The sequence below is a fragment of the Ambystoma mexicanum genome, chromosome 6p (assembly GCF_040938575.1).
Source record: "Ambystoma mexicanum isolate Mex_15411 chromosome 6p, UKY_AmexF1_1, whole genome shotgun sequence".
NCBI lineage: Eukaryota > Metazoa > Chordata > Amphibia > Caudata > Ambystomatidae > Ambystoma > Ambystoma mexicanum.
In genome coordinates, this window is record NC_090935.1 from 526,537,289 (window position 1) to 526,562,368 (window position 25,080).

Sequence of the window (25,080 nt, forward strand, 5' to 3'; positions counted from 1 at the left end):
TGGTAGGGGACACCAAGGATGTGGACACTGTGCTAATTGGTGCAAGATATGTACGGTTTAAGAACACAGTTTGTAAGGACACATTTCCCAGCACCCCTGCAGTGGGCTGTACATAAGCATGACATTACAGTGAAGAGGAGGTGGTCCATCATACATTATTTTAATCTGCAGGGACCCAAAAGGAGGGATCAAAGACCAATATCAAAAAGGGGATAATGGCCCTGACATTTCAAGGGAAGAAATAATTTAATACATTCTAGAACCATTCATTCAAAACTTTGGTTTTTGAATAAATGGTGTTAGAAAGTATTTAAATGATTCCTTCCCCATGAAATGTCAGGGCCATTATCCCCTTTTTTGATATTTCTGATATTTCCCATACTCATCTCCGTGTTTTAATATATTTTTCACAATTTTAATTGTCTAGGAAGGGCATGGTGAAAACGTGCATCCCAACAGGACTTTAATTAACACTGGCATTTGAAATCCATTTTGGTTACACTTTACTCTATCATGAGCCCTTTGGAAGCATAGTTCATAGGTTTACAATATTTTGGTGATAGGTACTACTTTAAAAGATCAACATGTCATGCATGGAAAAACCTTTACAAAATTGTGAAAGTACTGAATATTTTACCTACTATGAGCCATTTGACAAAAGCACCAACCTCATGAAAATCAGTTCTGCTCCAGTCTCCAAAGGTAGGCTTAACTGCAATGCTGAACCCATCTACTCAGACACAAATACAACCCCAGATATGTTCGGTCCTTGTTGGTCAATTTGATGAGCAGAGTCAAGACTAGCTTGCATGTGGTTGGTCTTGACAGGCGACAAAAACAATAATATGGCGTCAACCCTACAAAGAAGAATGTCCAGCAGTTAAAAGTCTTTGGCTCAAGTATTTCAATCCATCCATGTTTGTAGTGAGCCTCTCCAAGTGAGAAGGGTTATGCCCAAACCTATGGCTCTTGCTCGTATTACCTATGAAATCAGAGTACTGATAACAGGCTTGGACTGAACGGTTGACAAACAGCTTTTTGATACAAAACAGCACGACAAAAATGCACATTTCATTCAGCATTATATACAATGAAAAAGGAGACTCCTGAAAAGGCGTATTGATTATACACAGGGGGTGTAAATTGTGCCTCTTAACAGGCAAGTTGTGAACTAATTTACCATTCCACCTTCGTTATTCCCCACCTACACTTCTCATTATTCACAGAACTTCAGTCTGGATGCATTAATCCCACAGACACTACCCTCCTTCAATTATTTGTGTCTCATCCGTTTGTCATTTTCTATATGTAACCCGCAACCCACCTACATTAATTCATATTTGCATTAATGTATCATTAAATCTGTGTTGTATTAAATCAAACATTACCTACAGTCTTCTGTATGCAGATATTAACTTTTACATATTTTGAATCCACTACATGATTCATATATGATGATTTACAATATGATTATTATTCGAGTTATGGTTACATGTTGAATACCTTCTCAAATATTTACAAAAACAATCTTTTTATGCTGTCCGCACAGCATTAAATAGAGCAGAAATTCTGATCTGAGAGCTAACATTTTCTTCAATTAAATGCCAAGTCCTCCCAGGAAGGGAAATAAAATCAGCAGGCCTATTTCTATGCACTGACCTTCATTAAAAATGGATTTACTTTGTAAATGTGTGAACCCGATAATGCAGTTTCTACATTTAAAGCTGGAGAAGGGTCAGACTCAGAAAAGCACATGGTACATTTCCAGAAAATTAGAATTATCCATTAATCCTTTGCACTTAAAATGGGTTCACGGGCATATATCTATGATGCGTACTTTTTTTTTGCTTGGCGTTTGAAATAGTGGCGATGGAGATTTCATAAACATGTTTCCTCTTCACTAAACAGGGTCCCAGTTTGAAGATGCAACGTGCTATGGCAGCAGACACAAGTCAGAAGCTTGAAGGTGTGTTTTCTACGGTAGTATTGTGTTTTTCTAGATAGCATTAGAGTTAAAAAGGTCTACGTTTTTTTTTTAGTACTTCCATCATCCATAATGTGGCCAATGTCGCCTTTTGCCAGTCATTTTAGCACTAATTCTCAGAACACCAGAAAGAAAGATGAAAGGATGGCAGCCCAAAAACTAGGGAATACAAAAAATTCAAACAACAAAATAATCACTGCCCCTCTTTGCAAGGGAAAACACGATGTATTACATGCAAAAAGGGTCTCAGAAGGTCCCGTAGAACCAAACTGACACAGAGCTCTCTCATTTTCCAAAGGGTTATAGGTTACATTGCGGACAAAACACAAAATAACAAAACTATGCATAGTAATAAGTACAGCATAATCCCACCAGCCTCACTGGCTAATACGTTTAGAACATGCTAACCCCCCGTGAAGTCCCTTGACCGACTGGCCACATCTACGCTACCTCTATTCCCCTAGACATGTGGTCTCCTACTTCTTCACTGTCAAACCTAGGTATATGATTGGTGTGTTCTTATCAATAGATCCGTACATTTGGGATGATCACGTGATGGGCATGTCCTGTTCCAGTCGCAATCACAGTAACTTGGCGAGACCAACTCTGCTTAGATTTACAATATGCTCCCTCTTTACCCCAGACGCCATGGCACACACAAGCTGCACCCCCGACCTTGTACTAAATGTATTAGCATCACCTCTGCTCCTTCTGTCCCAAATCACAAGATGTTTCCAGACACAGCGGCCCAATTTTCTCCTCCTAACCCCGAGTGCCCAGGGATGACATGACCAGGGCACCGCTCTCGATTCTGAATTTCCAGAATTTGCTTAAGTTGTGTGTCTAGGTGTAATTCATATGGAGTGTCCGCCGCGGGTTGAGTACAGTAGTGTTCTAAATCTTTGACTGTCTCTTTGACATCACAGTGCCTCTTGCCCTATTCGCAAGAATGTATCCTTCAAAGGGTGCATTCCTTCCTGCTCTTTTACCAGATAACATTCCGTTCCCACCATGTCCAGGCCCCGCAGCTGGACACAATTAGCGATTATCTGTGCACCATGAGCCTCTAACCTCGGCTTCTCTCATGGGGAATGGGAAAGGTGATTTGTTTTTGCAGCTCCATACACAGGCCTGTGTTCTTCTTCTATTCATCGTGTTCTAGGCCATAAAATCAAAAGAGCGATACTTAACCCACCAACCTCGCATCTACCACACTACTTTGCTGACTCCATCTTCCGCTCATTTCAATCTTTCCCTCACATCACGCTAGCCTATGTTACTATAGTTACATCAACTAAATCCCCAGACCTATAATACTGCCCTATCTATGACCTCTGCAACTTTAACATTGACAAATAAATAAAATAAAATAAAATAAATACATTTGTTGCTCTTTCTGTGTTGCTAAAAGTGAGCAACTAATATGTATGAAACCCAACTAAGACAATGCATGCGCTGTCTGTGGCGCAAACTTCACTCTGTCCTCCATTTAAGCATTCTAATATGTTTTTTTCCTCAACCTGAACCTTTTTGCCTGGCTGGGACGCTGTACGTGCATCCCAACAAAGGCTAGTGGCTGTATCCACCTTAGACATGGCGGCTCAAAATCCTACTTTAAAATATGCCAACACCACCAGAGTTTGATTTTAGATGCACTTCTTCAACTCTCTGCGCTTGATACTGAAAGCATGGATTATGTTGAAAAAAATAAAGTGCCCTATAGATTCTACAGTTTTACATGGCATGCGTGGTATGAAAGCACAGGAAAAAACAACGGAAGTTCACATAAGGATATATTGGCCTATTTGCTGAACAGGCCCACTGGTTGGATTGCTTTGCCAAAGAATTCAGCCAGATAGAATCCTGCTATAGTTGAACATTTTGGTGTTAAGCACCAGCCGCGCATCTCATCCATATGAACAGGAGAATTTCTTCCACTAGTTCATCCTAGCATTGGAACAAAGGAGTAATACAGACTTTGGGAACCACAAAGTTAACACAAAGTTGACTTCTGGCTTTCAAGTTAAGCTTTCCCAAGATAACTGTGAGTTAACTGATTTGAGACAAATCTTATTGTTCAACACCCCCGCATGTAAAATTACCAAAATTAATATAATTTTTTAAAAGAACGGCAATAAGGCCTTGTCAACTTGCTACGTGGCAATCTCATTAATCAACAGGTATGCAAAGATATTTGGCAGGTTTAATTTAGCTGATGACCTGGGAAAAGATTAATAAAACATCAGCCAGAATAATTTGCACTGTAGTTCAATGTCTCACATTACACATGTTAATTTGGAAAAGTAGATAACTAAATAAAAAGAACATATGCTTGGCTTTTTAAATTGATCATCAATCTCTCATTTTATCATTTTATCAATTGACCAAAGCTTTGGCAAATCGTAGCTAGCATGAAGATCCAAAGGGATCTCCAAGCTTGTACTCTTGCACTCTACAACAATAATTAGGCATGGGTTTATTTGGCCGGATGACCAAAAAACTTAATCCTTCAATATCAGCAGGGGAGTAAGACATTGCTGTGTCCTTGCGTCCCATCTATATTGTATATTAAAGCACTGGATTCCAGTTTAAGAATCATTACTTCTCTTTGCTGATGACGTAGTCATAATGGCCAAAAGTGATATTGCATTATGTAGTTGCTTGACACTTTTGAAATCTTCTGCAAAATGTTTGCTTTACAAACAAATGTAGCCAATTCAAAAACTATCATGCGATGAAGCAAAACTAAGACAACAATGCACTTTTGATCTAACAACGCAAACATTGAAGGAGTTCATTGTTTTGACTACCCGGGATACCATTTTGCCGATCGTAATAAATGGACAGTGTTAGGGAGAATTCTCATAAATGGCTGATTTCCCTTACCTAAAGAGTCCCCCAGCAGCTTTGCTTGATTTATTTCTTTCACTTGGTAAGAATGTGAGCCTTTTTCCCACTCTTGCATGTGTTTTGTTGAGTGTACGTTTACTGTTTGTGTGATCTTGGGCACTGGCCACTTTTTGTGTGTGTTACACAGCACCTCCAGTGCAGAGACACAGGGTTGTCTTTGAGACTTCCCCCTGACTCAATTTTTCTGGGGCTGACTCCTGTCCCCCAGAAACAGGTAAAGTTGCCATTAACTTTATATTGTCACATTAAACCACAGACCCAACACCACCCATCTTACATGGAGTATTGCAAAGGGTTAATACTTATTGCTTTTTGTCTGTGCCTCTTGGAGCCTTGTTACGCTCCCTTAACATTAAGACTTGGCTGGTGACAGTGGTAACTACCCTAACTTTCCTACCGCGATTATCTTATATAAAAATGATATTGTTCCAGGCTATTATAGTAGCCTCAAAACATAAACCCGACCAAATACATTTTATTTTGGGTCCAGCTGGGTTTATTCACCATTTCTTTTTGTTAAAGTCTTCCTCGTGTTTTTCTCTACATGCCAAACCGGGGATGATTCCTTTGTTCGCTGTCTTTTCGCGGGCTTCTGCACAGAAGCCCTCCTTAAGGCGCCTGATAGTCTAGAGGGGCAGGATGTTAGGGAGGGATCTTCGGACCCTTGCCATGGGTTGCCTTAACAACCCAAGTCGCACTCTTGTCTGATTGGCTAAGGGGACTGGCCTTGCCAGGCCATCCACCCTGCTGTGTGATTGACATCCAGGCCGTATGAATGAATGTATGAATGGGGGAAAACTGCATAAAAAGCAGGTCTCTGGGACTGGAAGAGCAGAGTTGCCACTGGAACGAAAGAACCAACGAGAAACTGGAAGAAGAGGACCCTTACCACGACTGAATCCGGTGAAACCCTGCTGCAGGTCCGAATCTCCAAATCCGACAGAGAAGATCCTCCAGGAAACTTCTTCCCTTGAGCTGGTGTGACCATCCAGTTCACCCAAACTACAAGCCAGGACCCTTCCTCCGGTCGAATTTACTATGCAGAGCCACAGTGGGCCGGATAGCCAGGAAGGTCGGACTCTGCTTGGGTTTTAAGGAACACACCTTTTATTTGTTGATTTGCTCGGCTTCTGGTTTCTTCCCTGGGTGACACAGGACCTCCAGTCTTCCTACTTCGTGTCAGTCCGACAGTCGCTTTAGGAACCGTGAGCCTGCAGGAACCACCAGGAATGTCCGCCTCAGTTACAGCTCCCTCTCCGTTTCAAGGTACTGTGCAAATCCGGTTGTCCGTTTCAGTCAGCCGCAGTGAAAGTGTTTGAAATCTTTCTCCAATCCGAGGGCTTGTCCTTCTCTTTTCTTTGAACTAACATTTCTACCAACCAACCTCGTCTGGAATCTGTGCCACGAACTTTACCGCGAACTACCCTAAAGTGTGTAATCTTGAGCAAAAGACTTTTGTCCTATTGACTTTGGCCCTACGCCTTTTCTATCTGGTCTCCTCACTGTAGTCTGTCTTGTTGTATTGCCCTGAATAATTACATGTTGGTTTTGCATAATTTCTTATAACTTTTTCTTTTACTCCCTTTTAAATTGCTGGAGTGCTATTTTGCTCCCACTTCATTTGAAAGCTTAACTTGTCTGGAATTTAAGGGAAGTGGTGTGGTGTATTTATGATTGCGATTTTTTGACTTGCTTAGAAAGGTGACCTGTTAGACAACTGATAAGTAAATACATTTATATTCTTTTACATAGAAATCTTGAGTCAGTGTTTGCCTGAACCATAGTAACTGCTGCCCTTTGTGTAGCTCGTGTACTGCTCACTTACTCTTGTGATAAGTCTGGCTGCTCCACTACTGCTACCACTATAACTGTGTAGTACAGGCTTGTACCAAAGGTGAAATTGTACTGTTACTTGTAATCTTAATTGTGTGTAGTGTTCCCAAAGGGTACTGCATATAAGTCTGCCTAACAGATAGTAAATATGTTAAAGACTAATATGCGTGCCACAGACAACTGGAAGCACACATTCATTTGATTGAAACCGCTGGTTTTCATGTGTGAAGTTAGCAATAGTGGTGTATAATGCCAAATCTATATCCCAGGCAACATATGGATGTGAAGTCTGGTGGCCTTTCCGCCCTATGTGACCTAACCTGGAATGAGAAACTATTTCTTACAAAGATGCTTGGTGTACCCAAAACATTGAATACTCTGATTCTGCACATCGAACTGAATTTTTAAATTTCTTGATGACCTTGTCTTTTAAGTTCAGATGAATCTAATTTTGTATTGTGTTGTCTATTCAAAGAACTGTGGGCACTCCACGATAAACAAAAAACATCCTGGTTTAACACCTTCAAATCTAGACTGATAGAGGATTGCAGAGAAACTTGGTTTCCTGATCCAGACGTAATCGGCAGACATTCAAAAGAACATCTATTGTCATGGAGGGTACAAGACAGTTGGGTGAGAGACTTTTTGAGATACTGTTAGTGTTAATGAATATCTCAATAGGACCAAGTATATCATTAATGATTATGTACTTGACATCATAACGCTAATGCTAGATAGAGTGGTATTTATTACAACATCTCAAGGACAACATTGACACTCTTGTGTCAGCCCTGACAGACCTCTGTAAACTCTCCTTTACAACCAAAGTTTTCCCCACTTCTTTCAATCACTCTCTTGTCACCATCTGCTCAAAAAACCTTTCTGCCAACCCTTCCATTCCAGAAAACTACCGACCGATCTCTATCACTCCCTTCCTGGAAAAAGAACTGGAGAAGTTGGCTATCTCTCAGCTTACCCTCCACACAAAATCTGTTGGTTGTCTCCTTGACCATCAGACTGGTTTCAAAGCATCCTGAGGCTCAGAAACTGCTCTTCTGAACACCTGTGAAAACCTATTCTCAAATCTTGACCCTGACTCTCTCTCTGTCCTCAATCTTCTCGACCTATCCTCTGCTTTTGACACAAAAAACCACCACATCCTGATATTCCATCTTCGTGACACCCTGGTGATCATAGACCAGGCCCTGGAATGGCTTTGACTCCTTTCTCTCTGACCATCCTCCCCAGGTGGAACTGGGATCTTTTCTCTCATTTATTACTCTCTCTACATGTGGTGTCCCCCAGGGATCTAACCTATCCCCCTGGTTCTTCAATGTCTACATGGCCCCTTTTGCCCACATGATCTCTACCTTCACTTCAAACTTTCAGTGTTATGCAGATGGCACACAGCTCTCTTTCAAGCTACCCCAGGCCTACTCATCCACGTTCATCCGCAATTCAGTCTGGGTGTGCTGCAAACCACTGTCACTATGGCCGGCCTCCCTTGGCCCTGCGCCTTCACCCACTCGTGAGGCAAAAAATGTAGAGCTCATCTTCGATTACACTCTCTCCTTCTCCTCTCACATCTTGGACATCTCTAAAAAATCCCACTAACAGCTGCACCTCCTCAGATGTATTCAACCTTTTCTCACCTTCTCCCAGGGGCTTACCATCTCCAGAGTCCTGGTTCTTTGTTGACTAGACTACTGCAACAGTCTCTTTCTAAATCTTCCTACTCCCAAACTCCGACCTTTACCACTCATCCAGAGCAGAACCACAAGACTTATCCGTGGCATCAAGCCCAAGGACCGCATCTTTCAGGCACTGAAATCCCTCCACTGGCTCCCCTTGCTGCAAGGATAAATTTCAAGACCCTCTGCATAGTCCACAAGTTTTTCTGGGGCTGGGCCCTGCACCATCTACAATATTCTCTGTCTAGAGCCCTCCGCTCCAACTCCCTTCGGGTGAGCTGATTTTCAAAACAGAGATGTTGAGATAGATCACTTTCCTCTGCAGGTACTCCCCTCTGGAACAGCCTCCCTGCCTCTCTCTGTCTTGAGCGTCATCACCCTAAGTTCTGGAAACTCCTCAAGACTTTCCTCTTCTCTTCCTCCTTCTCTCTTCCTCTCCTTATTAAGCCCCTTTCTATTCTTGCCTACTGCCCTCCTCCCTCTCTCCCTATCTCAGTTTTGTTTGCTGAGTGGTCGCCTGCTGCACCTCTCAGGCTCTCCTGCGAGTCCTCGCACTTGCCTCCAGACCTCTGCACTCCACCCACCAGTTCTTCACTTCTTTACTCATTCCCTGACAATGGTAACCTCTCAGGACTTCACCCAGGGCCTTGGACTGGGCACACTTGTTCCCTTCAGCCCTCCCTTTCATTCCATGCCTGGCACTTACGTTACCTAGATTGTACTGGGCCAGGTCCTCCAGGATTAGTATGGTAGTTTTTTGTTTCTGTATGTCTTTCTCCTCTCCTTCCCCCCTCCTTACCGCCTTAACATCTGTCACGCACTTGGACTATTTGAAACGTCATTGGCTGACTACGGCAGCTTAAGGACGGTATGTTCTTCTCCCTCTCCTCCCCCTTCGCTCCTTTCTTTTTGTCTCTCACCTGCACTTGTAATAAGGCCGTCAGGCCAAGTTTGCTAGTCATTTTTGCAAGTTCATTCAGAAATGTAAAGGCCTAAGAATTACTCTGTATTCCTGTTACCTCCCTGCCTTGAAGCGCTTTGAAGCACTTCACCTATGTATAAGCAGTTTATAAATAAACAATTACAATTACAACATTACTTCTAAATAGCACAGCCAGGTGGACACATGATCCACCAGAACATCACGTTCTCTGCCCCTGCCCACAGGATACAGAGAGAGCAGAGAACATGTCCTCTTTTTCTGCCTTTGGTATGGCACACTTAGGAACAAATGGCTGATAGCCCTCGTTCATGCATTGGATCCAGGATGATGTAGAGAAAAGATTAATTGCTCTTGACACCCCTGTGGACTTGCCTAAATTCACTTATGCTAAATTGGCCCAAAAGAGAAGATCATCTCTAGCCTAGATACTCTGATATTGCATAATGGGAAGTAAGGCAGGAGAATAGGGTTGGACGCAGGTTATGCACTTGCACTCTATCAGGCCATTGTGTGATGAGGTTGTCTCATATGCATATTGTGGTGTCTGCTTTGTAAGGTATGTTTGATACTGTGAATCCATGGTACCTTTCTTGCTAAAGAGATGAAATTACTTCTGGCCTTGGTTTATGCTAGCTATTTTTAACGCTTTTAATGATGTATGTAGGTTATGTGTCCATGGATTTTACCTAGTTTTAAAGCATTGTTTTTGTTAACCGATATTTAAATGTTCGATTACACTGTGTTGCTTTATGGGTCATTGCCTGAAATAAACAATTGTACTTCTGTTACTATAAGACAACTGTGCCCTTCAACATTACTATTTTGACTCCCATTGAACGTAAAACCTCTCCTCCATATATTTTTGAATTAAATGTGAATTAACTACCTGTTCATCTAATTGTTTATCTGTACTTACCTTTAACACAAATACAACACTTTTTTTTTTGTGAACTAATGCGGACATTGTTTTGCACAAAGAAACCAAGTGATACATATGTGGCTGACACCCTATACAAACGTCTAAGATTTTGTTCCTAGGTTACTCCACCACCTCTACCCTGGGTGAATAAGGGGCACACACAGAAGGTTGAAGCTTGCTTAGATTCAGAACAGGTCCCCAGGCATTGTATAAAGTTTATGGAGAGATTATTTCCAACGTCCGGTAGCAAAGGAGGGATCGGTGTCTGTACGACTTTTACAGTGAATCAATAGTCCTACAATAACGTATCAATAGGAGACAAGGCAGAGAAAGCTCAAGCCATTCCAGAAAGCATCCTGGACACGTTAAAGAAGTGAGAACTAACAGAGTCCTGCAGCGAAAGTGGATAAGAAAGGCACTTGGAGAAGGGGCAACAATGGAATTCAGTGGTAGTGGGGCCATGGAGCATGAGCCAAAACCACAGGACAGTGTTAATGAGGAAAGTGTGCAGCTAATCGCTGACATTAGTGTGACAATTCAATCCAGTAACATAATGTAAAGAAGCTGTTGGCGGGCATCAGTGAAGGAGTTAGGACGGTATTCCAGAGAGTGTTGTGAAAGTGAGTAGCAGTGTTGTCAGCTTCCAGCACCCCTGTATCTCTGCTTCCCTCACCGTGCCCTCCCCCTATGATTTGTAAAGTGCTACATTGCTTTCTGAAGCTGGGACCATGCTTAAGAAATTCCATGACAACAATAAACATAATAAAGGGAGACATCAGGTGATGGATCCAGCTAGACAGGTCGGAGAGATAGATTAGACCTCTCAGAGAGATTAGGTTCAATAGTTTCCTGGGGCATATAACCCAAAAGCTGTCAAGGTCCGGTTACAATTGAGAAGGAACATTTCACTAAAGCTGTCTGGGCACATAGCTCTATCTTTGTTGTAATCCTGAGAGCTGAGACATAGAGGGGGAGTGAAAGAGGGACATAGAGGGAGAGTGATAGAGAGACATAGAGGGAGAGTGATAGAGAGAGAGAGTGGGAGAGAGAGAGAGAAAGAGCGAGAGAGAAAGAGCAAGAGAGAGATACAGAGAGAGAGAGAGAGAGAGAGAGATGGAGAGAGAGAGAGGCTACCGTTTTCAGTCTGGAAGAAGCTGAAAGTAGCTTCGATCTGGAGAGTAGTGGAGTCTAGTCCAGAAGGGCAACACTTAACTGATGGGTAGTGAGAAATGTGGCCTGAAGTGTTAAAGTGTGTGGAAATGGGGATAAGTTAGCATAGCCCGTAGAAGACACTCAAGCCAAAAATAGACATGCTTGAATTATATACTTGCAAGCTGACTGTAAATGTGTTTTACGCTCCTAGACATATGGTTGCAGAGCTCTCTGATAAATAAAAATAAAAGCTTCATCTGATGGAGCTGAAGAGGCTTCAACTGGAGGCTGGATAAGTTCAACAACTCAATCAGTACAACTACAACAGATAATGGAGCAGACTCCCCTTCTAGGGGTGCTTTAATGTCCAGAAATGTGCCCTGCAGAAAAGGTAATGGAGCAATCCCTCCTTCTAGGGGTACCTATACTTCTCAAAGTGTTCACTTCAGGAAAGTAGTGCTTTTCTAGATCAAACCTCACCTCAAGCCTTGCAAAACAATTGCAAATTCAGAGACTCGAGAGGGGAGTTTAACCAGCCAATCAGAGGCCATGAGGCATTCGAAAATGGGTTGAGAGGCTCTAATGGGTCGTACTTGCTCCGTGTTCCCTTTGTGGGTTTTGTTTGACTGTCATGTTTGGAGTAGCCACGAGAAGCTCACAAATTGATAAGCCTTCGAGAGTTTAGCGATCATCTTTTGGAGGGGTTTAACAGTTGGCAGTGTTGTTTTGGTTTTTCTTGATCCTTGCTTTTTTCCATTTTCATTTCTGTCTGTTCTTTAAACATCTTCTTCAATCTCCCCGCTTTGCCCTTACTCCTTTAAAAACATTTTTTAAAACATCCTTAAGAATGTGCTTTGCCCTGTTCTCGTTGTGCCACCCCAAAAGTTCAGTAACACCTTTCCTTTCCTTTCCTGTGTTTGTAGAGAAAACTTTGTGTATATTATTATTATTATTATTATTATTATTATTATCATTATTATTATTATTACAATAGTGTGCAAAACCAAGAAATCCTTCTGTGCTGTCAGCATCCCATAGTTTATGCATTTCAAGAATCTTTTCCTGTTGTGATTCCAGAATTCCTCTGCTTGTCTTTATTATTTGTTTTGTGCTTTACACATTACGCACATTTGGAATTTGCACATGGATACCTTAGGCAACATGAGGGAGAGGATGAGCAGTTAGACTACTTCTCAACCTCTCTGTCAGAGAGAAGAGGTAAGAGGTAGTGTGGGAGCACACAGAGGTGGGTTCTCCTAGTCACATCCCATATCAACCAACTCAATATCCAGGATTAATCACAATTTCCCTTGATAAAGACCTCTGATGGTCAAAACATGTGTCAGCACCCACTGTGATAATATAGAACTAATGACATGAATCAACAACTAGTGGACAACATTTCTCAACGAACTTGGATCTAAGACAGCATAGGAATCTTCTTCTAAAAACCTATCAACTGTGTAGAAAGCGCCAATGTCGTAGGAATCCAAAACTCACCTACTCATTCTGTACTGTCAGAGTCAAAGTCTCCACCAATTTTGACCATGCTGCTCCATTCACATGCCTGCAGCTGGCTGCAAGGAAATCTTCTTCACCTGAGGAGTATGTAGTGTGGTTTTCCAATAGATGGTCCAGCTGTTTCCGCCTGCCTAAAATAGTGTTCAAACAGGGCTTGTGAAAATCTGTGAATCATCTGGATTATATGGTGTAGTGGTGTGGGATGGTGGTTCAAATGTGCCAATTGCATGAATTTGATGGGTGGCAGTTTGACATTTATTTCGTTTTGAAAAACGTGTGGATTTTGCCATCTCATGTGGCCCACAGTAAATTCGCGACACCGTGAATTTTTTCTGAGAGGGATGAGCTATGCCCTAATTGGGGTCTGCTTGGTGTACTTTTCAGAATTGCTTTTTGGGTTCTCTTGTCTGAGTAGCAGTTGTTGGTAAGACTGACTGTAAAGTTGTACTACCACTAGCACTGGACCATTTATAGAAAGACTCTACACTGATGGACAGCGAGTGTTTGACACTTGCTACCCATTTACAGTGGTTTCAGTTTACGATTCCATTGGTTTGTCAATGTGTGCACCCTCTTGGTGTAGCTCTCTCTTTGTGGTGTTGTCAAAGTAGCAGTTTCTGAAATATTGATTTTAAACTATTTAAACCATGGCATGGGAAATAACCTTTGCTACAGTCTTCGTTGTCATCTGTTTCAAAGGTAATTAGAGGTACAGAATTTTTAGGACCCCTCTCTTCTTCCTCATAGCTGGTCAGATAGCACAGTGAACTAAGCGCTCGGCCCTATGTGCAGCCTGCTGTGGTAGATTTGAATCCCGACTTGGGAAACTCAGCCTTTCATCCTTCTTACGTCGATACATTGAGTATCAATGTGCGGGATAATAATGTCTTCTATTAGTTGAGCGCTCTGAGACGTGTGGGTGTGTAGCGCTATATGAGAAATACATTATTATTATCTGTGCACCAGATTATTTTGAGACCAATTTGTTTCTTTTTTGCCGATGAAGAGATCTGAGCCTTCGGTTAACCAATATGTCCAACACAGAGAATTATGTACTCCCAGGGCTTCTCCAACAGAAATAACTGCTGCTGTAACAAGTGGAAAATGCATTCCCTGACCTTTAAGCATTCTCAACCATGTTTGGGTTCTGCTGGGCTCTGCTGCAGATTCAGATATGTTAATTCAATTCATACTTCTCTTCAATAAATGCCTGGAGGGTCCTCAGTGCTCTAGCCTTCTCTTCTGCCTTGCAAATTAACTTGGAGTTCTCTGTCCTTTGGCCTTCACCTTTGCTGATAAACTCACATTGGGCTCTAGACTTCTTTTTCACCTACAAAATGCACACTGGGTTGTCATTGCTTTGGCCTTCTCCTACACTTAGTAAATGCACCTGTGGTTCTCAGTTCTTTGCCTTTTTTCCCATGCCTAGTAGGTGCACATAGAATGCATGTGGGCTCAGTGCTTTGGCCTTCTCCAATACCTACAAACGTCACATGAGGTTATCAGTTCTTTGTCCTTCTCCTCTGCCAATAAAATGCATGTGGAGTTTTTGATCCCTTGGTCTTTTCCTCTGCCTATAAAATGTGCATGAAGTTCTCTGTACTTTAACATTCTCCAATGTCTGAAAAATGCACATCGGTTGTACTGCCCCTTTATGCAGCATTCACACCGTTCACTCACCCACATGTCATGTGCCTCCAACCCCCCGAAAACAAATTCTAACCAAATGGCCTAACTCAATAGAGGTCATATTATTTATCTAATGTAACTTTCCTAGAAACCCCTTCCCTACAAATGTGAACATGTTCTGCATCTTTAAATGCCAACCGTCAACTGTCCTGAATTTCTACTCACTTGTATTTATATAGATTTGAGGTTGAACCAAGTAGAACCTCATATCTCCAACCTCTGGGAAAACCTGCAAAGCTGGCCCCATGTAAAGCCATGAAAATCTGGTAGGTTTAAGTTTTGCATGTATTTTCTCTCTCATACTTACTTCCTGCCTGTCAATGGGCCTCATTACACGTTGTGCGGTAAAAATCGCAAATTACCGGCATGGCGCTATTAACGTGTCCGCCCTTGCAAGAGGCCGCTAATAGCGTACCATTATGAGTACGCAGACACGAGCATAGCGCCATGCCGGTAATGACCCTACCACCATGCCGCTAAAGACCCCAAAAAGACCCTTATCGGCACCAACGAAAGCGCAGATAGCACTTCTGACCTCCCGCAACATGCAAACAGCGGTCACCGCAATTAGCGGTCAACGTTAAAAAGCGGAACCGGAAATAGCATCATCGCACAGGAACGGGAAGGAGCACGGCGGCCATCTTTAATAACATAATCCATTGCCATCCTCTGCCCCCTGGACCTGTTTTGAGTAGTTTGCTATTGGAAAGCCACAAGGACACCCTCGCCATGCCTAAGGCCGTTAAAAAAAAACACCGACTGCCAGAGCAAGGAGAAGTTCACCACGGTGGAACTAATAATGCTCACACAGACCCTTGCTGCTAATGCCGACGTGGTATTTGCGAACGACATGCGTCGGGAGACCCTTATACGCAAGAAGGCAATCTGGGCAGAGGTTGCCTTGAAAGTGAGTGCAGTGGGCACCACCACCCGCAATGTCCGTGAGTGCAGAAAGCGGTGGGATGATCTCCGCCTCCGGGTCAGAAGCATCCTGTCTGCGAACCACAACATAGCCACAGCAGGTGGATCTGATTCGCCAATAAAATTAAAGGGGTGGGAAGAGACCTGCGCCAACCTGATTGGAGTAGAATCAATAAAGGGAGTCGGGACAATGGAGCACGGTGTGGCAAACACTTCAGATGGAGGTGAGTGTACACATGAAAGTATGCACTGTGAATGTTCAGGTCCCCCCAAATGTGAGCCCAGAATCACCTCATGGTTGCCCAAACATCCACACATGCATACAACCCTGGCCATGTCAGTGTCAACCCCAAACACACACACATGCACACATCACCAGAGACAAGTGCCACACACAACCATGCATGGATGAGCCACTCAACAGACACATCACCTGCATCCCTACCAATGAAATCCAAATGCCCACAACTGCATGATTGACGTATACTGCATTAAGTACATAGAACCGTAACCAATGCCATCCCCCTCTTTGTCTCCGACGGGCTCACATACAGACAGTGAAGATACTGGCACTGCAACTCAGGAACCCCCTGCCAGAAAAAAATCAAGGCCACAGGACACAGAGGACACCCCCACGACATCAAGGGGCAAAGGGAGAAGAGTCCCCATGCAGAGTGGCAAACATCGGTGGAGCGCCACTGCCAAGATGCAACTGTCCACACCAGCAACAACTGCACCACCTCCTGAAGTGAACCCCCCACCACAGATCCCAGCCACGGAGGGCCCACCCTCAGCTGCAACAAGTTCCACAGGAGAGGCGGCAGCCACAGCGCCACTCTCAGATGTGGAGGATCCGACAGATTTCCACATGGAAATGCACACCCCAACCCCCCCTGGAACCCCTGAGGCAACACCACAGCAGACACCTGGGTCCAGTGTCCCTGGCGAGGACAACATGGGAGGGTTCAGTAGCCCACCGGTGGCTTCAGCAGTTGTCCTGGTTGCATCGGAAGGTGCAGCAGCCACACCACCAGAACGCCACAGTGCCCTTGACCTGGCCAGCACCAGGCAGTGCCAAGAGGACATAACTGTGCTGGTTGGGCAGCATGTGGAGGACGCTGCCCGTCTCAGGGGGGAGCTTACAGAGACAGCCAGGCACTCCAGGGAGGCAATGGAGGCCTGTACCAACAGGCTGTGTGGGGAGATTGTCCAACTCAGGGAGGTCCTCACGAGGATAGCGGACGCAATGGACCGCCAGTTCCCACCACCACCACCAGGACAGACAGCCACATCCTCATCCGCCAGTTCGAGGCAGACAAGCCCCCTCCGCCACTCCACACACACCACCAGGTGCATAGGGACTGCAGGGTCAAGCTTCCACGTGTATAGCTGGACAACAACATTGTGCCAGACACATAAGGAACTGTTGTGGGGGAGGGGGGAAGGGTGTTTTGAGACTGTTGTGGGGGGAGGGAGGAAGGGTGTTTTGGGACTGTTGTGGGGGAGGGGGGAAGGGTGTTTTGGGACTGTTGTGGGGGGAGGGGAGAAGGGTGTTTTGGGACTGTTGTGCGGGGAGGGGGGAAGTGTGGTGGGATGTTTGGGGACATGCACTTATACATCTTTACATTCCTTTTTACACTGGTGTTTGATCAATACACGGGCTTGGACTTCTTCATTGTGTATGTGTACTTTATTGGCGACAGGGTCCGCTGTGCGCTTCAAAACAGACACCAGTGCATTACTACCCATATCCATCCTACATAAAGAAAGCATGTTACTCAGAATATTTGGTTGATCAGGTGCTGTCTCACAGCACGTCCCTCCTGACCATCCCCTCTTGCATGACCCGCATCCCCGTCACCTCCGTCCGCATCACCATCATCATCCCCATCAGGTGGTTCTATTTCAACGTCAGGGGGCAGTGGCACATTCTGTCTGATACACATATTGTGCAGCATGACACATGCCATGGTGATCTTGGCCACCTTCTCATGGCCATACAGGAGAGCGCCATCAGACCTGCTAATGCACCTAAACCGTGTCTTCAAAAGGCCAAAAGTCTGCTCAATCACAACGCGGGTACGGGTATGTGCACGATTGTAGTCCTCTTCATGCCTGTTCTGTGGGTTCCGTACAGGGCTAAGGAGCCACCTCTTCAGGGGATAGCCGGCATCACCTGTATGGGGGGACGAATGGGGTCCTGTTACTGTTCACCTCAAGAGCGGCCTGTTCATATCGCACAAATTAACTTTGCATTGTGATTGAAGTCCACAATTAACAGCATGCATGCAGACGATCTGTGTGACTGCAATGTGCAAAGGTGAGCTCAACCCTGCAAGTAAACATGCCCCATTAATGCCTCCAACAGTAGTTGACATGTCCTGGGTGAGGCCAGGTTTTAGGTGTCCCTGGGCCCAGGCAGAATTGGTACCACACTGCTAGTGTACTGCCATTCCAACATTGATGTTGCCATGCTGAGAGGCATCACTTCAGTGGTGCTATAGGTGCATGGTTCAATGCTATGGCTAGGGGTAATCCCTTTGCATGCATTCAAAAGCACATTGCATTATTGTTGTTGTGCTGCGCTAATTCTGTATGACTATCTTGACGGCATGTAGGAGATTTGTGTTTTTTGTGGTGTGGAATGTTGTGCAATGTGGATGTGGATGGATGTTTAATGTTTCTAGACCAGGATTGTTCTCTATGTTGTGTAGCTTATACTTGCATGTCGGTTCATCTCAAGTACGTTGCGGCCTTCCCAGATGGACATTGGCGTACATCTGTATGTGCATTTGTCCTACGGACGACAAGCTACACCCATTTTGAGTATGTATCTCTCCCCCCAATCACACCCAGTTGGAGTATGTTTCTCCCCCCCAATCACACCCAGTTGGAGTATGTATCTCCCCCCCAATCACACCCAGTTGGAGTATGTATCTCCCCCCACCCCAATCACACCCAGTTGGAGTATGTATCTCCACCCCCAATCACACCCAGTTGGAGTATGTATCCCCCCAATCACACCCAGTTGGAGTATGTATCCCCCTCAATCACACCCAGTTGGAGTATGTATCTCCCCCCCCCAATCACACTGCCATGTGCTTGCCCTGCTACTCACCAAGTAGCCACAAACGTTGTCCGGCTTGTCGCTCCATGTAGAGTTTGATGGTTGAGTTCCGCAGGACCATGGAATCATGGATTGATCCGGGAAATCGGGCACAACAATGTGTGATTATCTTGTTGGCGTCACATACCATTTGGACATTGATGGAGTGGAATTGCTTCCTGTTTCGGTAGACTACTTCATTGTGATGTGGGGACACCAATTCCACATGGGTACAATCGATGGCCCCAATGCAACTTGGGATGCCTGCCAGTGAATAGAAGCCAACTTTGGTGTTTGCAATCTCCTGGGCAGTCCGTGGCATGAATATGTGTTCAGGTGCATGCCTTAGGAGGGCATCGAGTACCTGGTTCAGCGTGCGTGAGAATACTGGTTGTGAGATGCCATGCATGTGCCCCACTGTATGCTGGTAGGTGCCTGTGGCCAGGAAGTGGAGCACGGTCGCCACCTTCAGTAGAGGGGGGATGGCAGTTCTGATGTCTATGAGGCTCACAATATCATCATGTATCATGTCCACGATGCCGGTGATGGTATCCCGGTCCAGACGGTACAGGGTGTGTATCTGCTCAGGGGTTAGGGTAAATGGACTGGCTCTGATCCTGGGGATTGGTGGCTGCCTCTGTGGTATGACTAGGTGCATTGGTGGTGCTTGCTGTGCCTGTCTTGCCCTCCTCCTCCTCCTGCGTCTCCTCTGTGCTGCCTGTTGTTGTTGCTGCTGCACTGCAATCATGTTCTCCAGCCCATGTAATGCTGCTAGTATTGGGACCATCTTGGTGTGGGAAGGGGTGTGGTGTGCTCCTTTTGTGTTGCCACAGTCTCCATTGCCTCCACCTGTGCTGATTGTGTCCACCTGTGGCAGGTGGGAACACTGCTCAGTTCTCTTAACGGGTGGTTCGCGATGCCGGTATTAGGGCCATGGCGGTAAGGGGTTTTGGGGGCTTTACCATGCCGCTATTGGCATGTCTGCTTGGCTTGTGATGGTGTGCTATTAGCGGCATGGCGTTATTTATGGGATGGAGGGTCGCGCGCACGTGGACTCGCCGCTATTAGTGGCACCGTACTTAGCGGTGCCGCTAATAGTGGTGATCTGGGTCATAATTGGCATGGGGATTTAACGTTAACGGTATTCCATTACTGGTAACGTAAAATCCCTACCACCTACTGTGTAATGAGGCCCAACATCTCCTGAGGAATTTAGTAGACATTTGCAGTTGGATTGGATATTTCATCCCGGTTTCCCTGCACATTTTTGTGTGGATTTTGCACAAAATTATTGACAAAAATAAAGCTGCTTGATTACTTAACAGGTTTTTTTTCAGAGTGAAAGTGAAGACATTATTGCATGGAGTGAGAGTGAACTAAGGAAATATGGTAGTATGTGAGAGGCACTCAAGCACATGTTTGGGAAATCTCTGACGCAGTAACTGAGAAGTTTCAGAAATTCCTGTAAGAAAGAACATGTGGGGGATCATTACGACCCAGGCATTAACCATGGCGCTATTAGCAAATCAAGCTCTTCAAGGATACGGCAGATGTTACAGGAATGTTTGACAGTGGAGCGAGAGTTGAGAGTAGCGATGTGGAACAGGTTGCCACTTTTGAAGGAATTTGGTGGAGGAGTACAGGCCAGAGGTACACCTTGCGGCCATTTTGGAGGTGCCGAGAATGGGCAGATGAGGAAGGAATAGATGACAGGGTAGTCAGAGAGTAAGAAGAGAGTGCCAGAGAGGTGGAGGAGGAAGGAGTGGAAAAGAAAGGAAGTTGATAAGGCACGTGAAGGCACACAGACTAGGATTGTGAGGGCATCTGCACATGCCCTAAGTTGCTAGGGAGCGCATGTGACCTAAGTTGCGAAGGAGTGCACGTAGACGGGGAGAAGGTAAGTGCATGGTGTGGAGGGGTGTGAGGACCAGATTCTGGGGGAATGCATGTGCCGGGGAGAAGGGGCACAATGGTCAGGTGTGTGGTGTGTGGAGAGTAGCCATGCTAAGGCTCCATGCACCTTCTTAACTTGTGGTCGTAGACAGGAGGGTGAAGTTGTCTGCGCCGCTAACCCATTGCCGCCAAAATCATGTGTTGCTCAACACCGTGGCCTTGTCCTGCGAGGGATTTGCCGCACAGGGTCTGAACCTCAGTTCTTATAGGCTCGGAAGCGTGGACGTAGCGATGCATGCTGCATGTCGCCAGGCAGCGTCTCCTGTGTACCTGCATCACTCAACACTGCAGCCTTGTCCGTCAAGGTCTTTGCCACAGAGGGTCCGAATCTCAGTTCTTATATGCTCGGAAGCGTGGACGTAGCGATGTGTGCTACGTATGGTTGGGCAGCATCTCCTGTGCATCTGCATCACTCAACACCGCTGCCTTGTATGTCGAGGGCTTTGCCACAGAGGTTCAGAATCTCGGTTCTTATAGGCTCGGAAGCGTGGACGCAGCGATGCATGCTACATATCATCTGGCAACATCTCCTATGTGCACCTGTGTTGCTCAACACCACATCTTTGTCCTGCAAGGGCTTTTCATGCTCTATGCTAAAATCCTATAATTGGGGGCCCCATATCACAATTAAAATACTTCAATGTGTACAAAATACAGCTGCACGTGTCCTCCTAGCCCTAGGCCTTAGAGAACACATCATATCCACCCATAGTGCCCTTCACTGGCTGAAAATCGGGTGACAATCTACCTTCTCCACCTTCAAGGCAATATGCATCACCCACCAAGTTCTCCAGAACATAGGACCAGAATATATGGAACGTAAACGTACAAGCTACAGCCCTACCAGAAACCTCAGATCAGGTGCAGCACTCCTCCTCATCATTCCAATGGCACAATCCCCCTGAATAGTGTGCTCATCTTTCTCAGTCAAAGCACCCACCTGGAACACTATCCTGTTTCCCATCCGCCGCATAGAGGACCACCTGCCCTTTAGGAAGGCTCACAAAATCTGGCTTACACATTCAGCAACCTCACAGACTCAATTAATGTCCTGGGTTAACTATTACACACCCCTGACAGGAATGCTGCGGCACCTGATGAGTCAACAAAGTGGGAACTATCCTCCCAAAGAATGTATCTCAGTCAGGCCTTATGATTATGCTCCACAAGACCACATCTAACTAGGTGTCAGCCTTGCTACACTGGAACATCTAGTACCCCATCACAATGGAACATAGCTGTGTCCCGCACCAGGGCACGGCCCACCCACCTCCACACATCTGCAATAAACACTGTTCAGCTTCACACACACATCACCACCTCCAATAGAATACAGCTGAGTCCCATGAAACATTTGATCCAGCTGTTAATCAGTCTCCTTGACTCTCCTACATCCCTGACATTCTGTTAAGGCACCTGTCCTCTCATCAGATATCTATGGGCTGCTTTTAGGGACTTAACCACTCCCTACCGACCCTTGGTGCTAGATAACAATGCACTTTAGAATTCCTTCCTCCACATCTCATACCTCGGACTATGGTCATCTAAAAGACTCTTAGACCCACAATGCCTCAAGGGCACGCCAATGGCAATAGGTGCTATACAAATGCCATATAACATAACATAACATGGGCATCTGTTAACAGCAGGTGCTGAATGGGAATCCAGTTGACAACTCTGAATTGTCTTTTCAATGACCAGTAGACATCTGTCTTGAGAGACAGAGATACAGCATCACTGTGGTAGACAGTATAGCAGTAGCAATGGCTCTCATTGGGAATTTCACAGGTTACTTTACCCAAGGAGTCTATGTGAAGGGTCAGTAATGTTTGAGGATTTATTTTCAAAATATAACATTTTATTCTTAAAGTAAATATATGCAAAAATACCCCACTTCCCTACTCTGGTGAGGATTTCCCTGCCTAGTCAAAGCTAAGGTTTAAGCATTCTAATACAGAATAACTGGCTCTCACACTAAGCAACACATACACAAAGAAAATATATGGCAATGCAACATCATATGAACAACTTTCACAGTCTCTGAATAACCTTATAATGTCCTGGGTGATTTCCCTTCCCCAGGATTGAAGGGCAGGTGTGTTTGGGGTCAACAAAACCAAGAAATGTTTAAAAATGCCAAAGTTTGTTAACCAAAGTTCCAATGATATCAAATCACTTCTCCTGGGTGAAATATCTACTTTCCATTTCCTCCAAATAGGACAAATGGTAGTCCTGGCCATGATGCTTTGTCACCCCTTCAAGAATACATGCCACAGTTCAAAAGAAATTCAATAACCACAACTGCTAGTGAGACAACAGTTAGTGTTCTCTTGATTATAGTTTTAGGCTTCACAATGGTATATTTGTCAGGATGACTTCTTAGTGCTGCTGCTTCAACTTTAACAATTTAGTAGTTGCGCCGGATAGCCTCTCTGAGAAAGTTGATTGAGAATTGTTCCCACTCACATTTGAAGTGTACCCAGCAGCCCCTCCGAGAAAGTGGATTTAGAATTGTTCCCACTCACATTCTAGAAGTGTACCCAACAACCTCTCTGAGAAAGTTGAATTTAGAACTGCTCCCTCCTCCATTAGAATTGCTCCCACCTGCATTTAGAAGTGTACCCAATTGCATTTCGAAGTGTACACCATTGCATTTAGTAGTTGCGCCTAATAGCCTCTCTGAGAAAATCGATTGAGAATTGTTCCCACTCACATTTGAAGTGTACCCTGCAGCCTCTCTGAGAAAGCTGAATCTAGAATTGGTCCAACTTGCATTTAGAAACGTACCCAACGGCATTTAGAAGTGTACCCAATTCCATTTAGAAGCTGCGCCCAATAGCCTCTCTGTGAAAGTTGAATTTAGAACTGTTCCCGCATCTAAATCTGTACCCTATACCCTCCCTTAGAAAGTTGAATTTAGAATTGCTCCCACCTACAGTTAGAAGTGCACCCAATCACATTTCGAAGTCACGCCCAAGAGCCTCTCTGTGAAAGTCGAACTTAGAATCGTCTCCCACCTGCATTTAGAAGTGAACCCAATTGCACACCAATCATGAGCGCACCAATTCCACCAATGCCCGTCAGAAACGACTCCCATGAACCTCCTCCACTCTCCGATCTGCCCTCCCTCGCCCCCCCCGCTCCCAAGACAACCCACCCTCCTCCACAATCCCTGCCAGCACCCTCTCCAAACACCAAGCCAGGGGGGCACGATGGCGTCCACCCACCCCAAGACCACTCATCTCCTGAACCCCACCGCCGACCCGCCAGCACTGCCCATGCCCGCTCTCCCCACTACCACACCCCACCCTGCAACCATCGATCTGCCCTCCCTCGCCCCCCCCCGCTCCCAAGACAACCCACCCTCCTCCACAATCCCTGCCAGCACCCTCTCCAAATACCAAGCCAGGGGGGCACGATGGCGTGCCACCCACCCCAAGACCACTCATCTCCTGAACCCCACCGCCGACCCGCCAGCACTGCCCATGCCCGCTCTCCCCACTACCACACCCCACCCTACAACCATCCACCCCCCGCCTCGCCATCATACACCCGCCACCTTCCCCATCCGACTGCACCCTTTCCCCTCCCTAAAAACTGCGCGCCTAGCCCTAGCGAGAACCGAAGCCGCCTCTCTCTCCCCCTCTGACCCTCCTACCCTCTCTCTCACGCCAATCGCAGCAAAGAAACTAAAGAGGAAGCGTTCCTGGTCCCCCTCTACCTCTCTTCTCTCCTCGCCCCCCTTGCCTCGACCCACCACCTCTCTCCCACAATCCCCCCCCTCCCCCGTGGCCTCGCCCTTCCTGAAACCCCTCGCCCTCGATTTCACCACAACCGAAACTCCCAACCGCCCTCCCCCCATCCTCAAATCCCCCACCCCAATCCCGATCATCCCATCACACACATCCACCCAACCCCGCACGAAGCCTGCAAAACTCTCGGCTCGCCCACTCTTCCCTAGCACCACCAACCCTACCCCTCTCCCGCTACTCTCTCCCCCTCCGCCCCATCCTGCTCCAGCACCAAAACCAACCTTCCCTGCCGATGTGAACTGTATCCTATTTAACGCCCGCTCTGTAGCAAAAAACAGACATTGCATCTTTGACCTCCTCACCTCTGTCAATCCTGACCTAGTTTTCATCACTGAAACCTGGTTCTCTGATGACTTCAGCCCAATCGCAAATGAAGCCTTTCCGCCCGACTACTGCCTCATCCCACTGAACCGTCCGTCCAGAGGAGGGGGGGTAGCATTTGTCTTTAAATCTCTCTTCCACGCCTCAATCATGGACAACCAACCCTCCATTCCATCCTGTGAATCTCACCTCGTTAAACTATCCCTCTCCCCGTCGCTCTCACTCACCTTCCTAATAATCTACAGGCCCCCTGGCTACGATAGACATTTCGCAAACAACCTTTGTGACTCTATTGCCACCCTCCAAATAAACCATCCCAACCTCA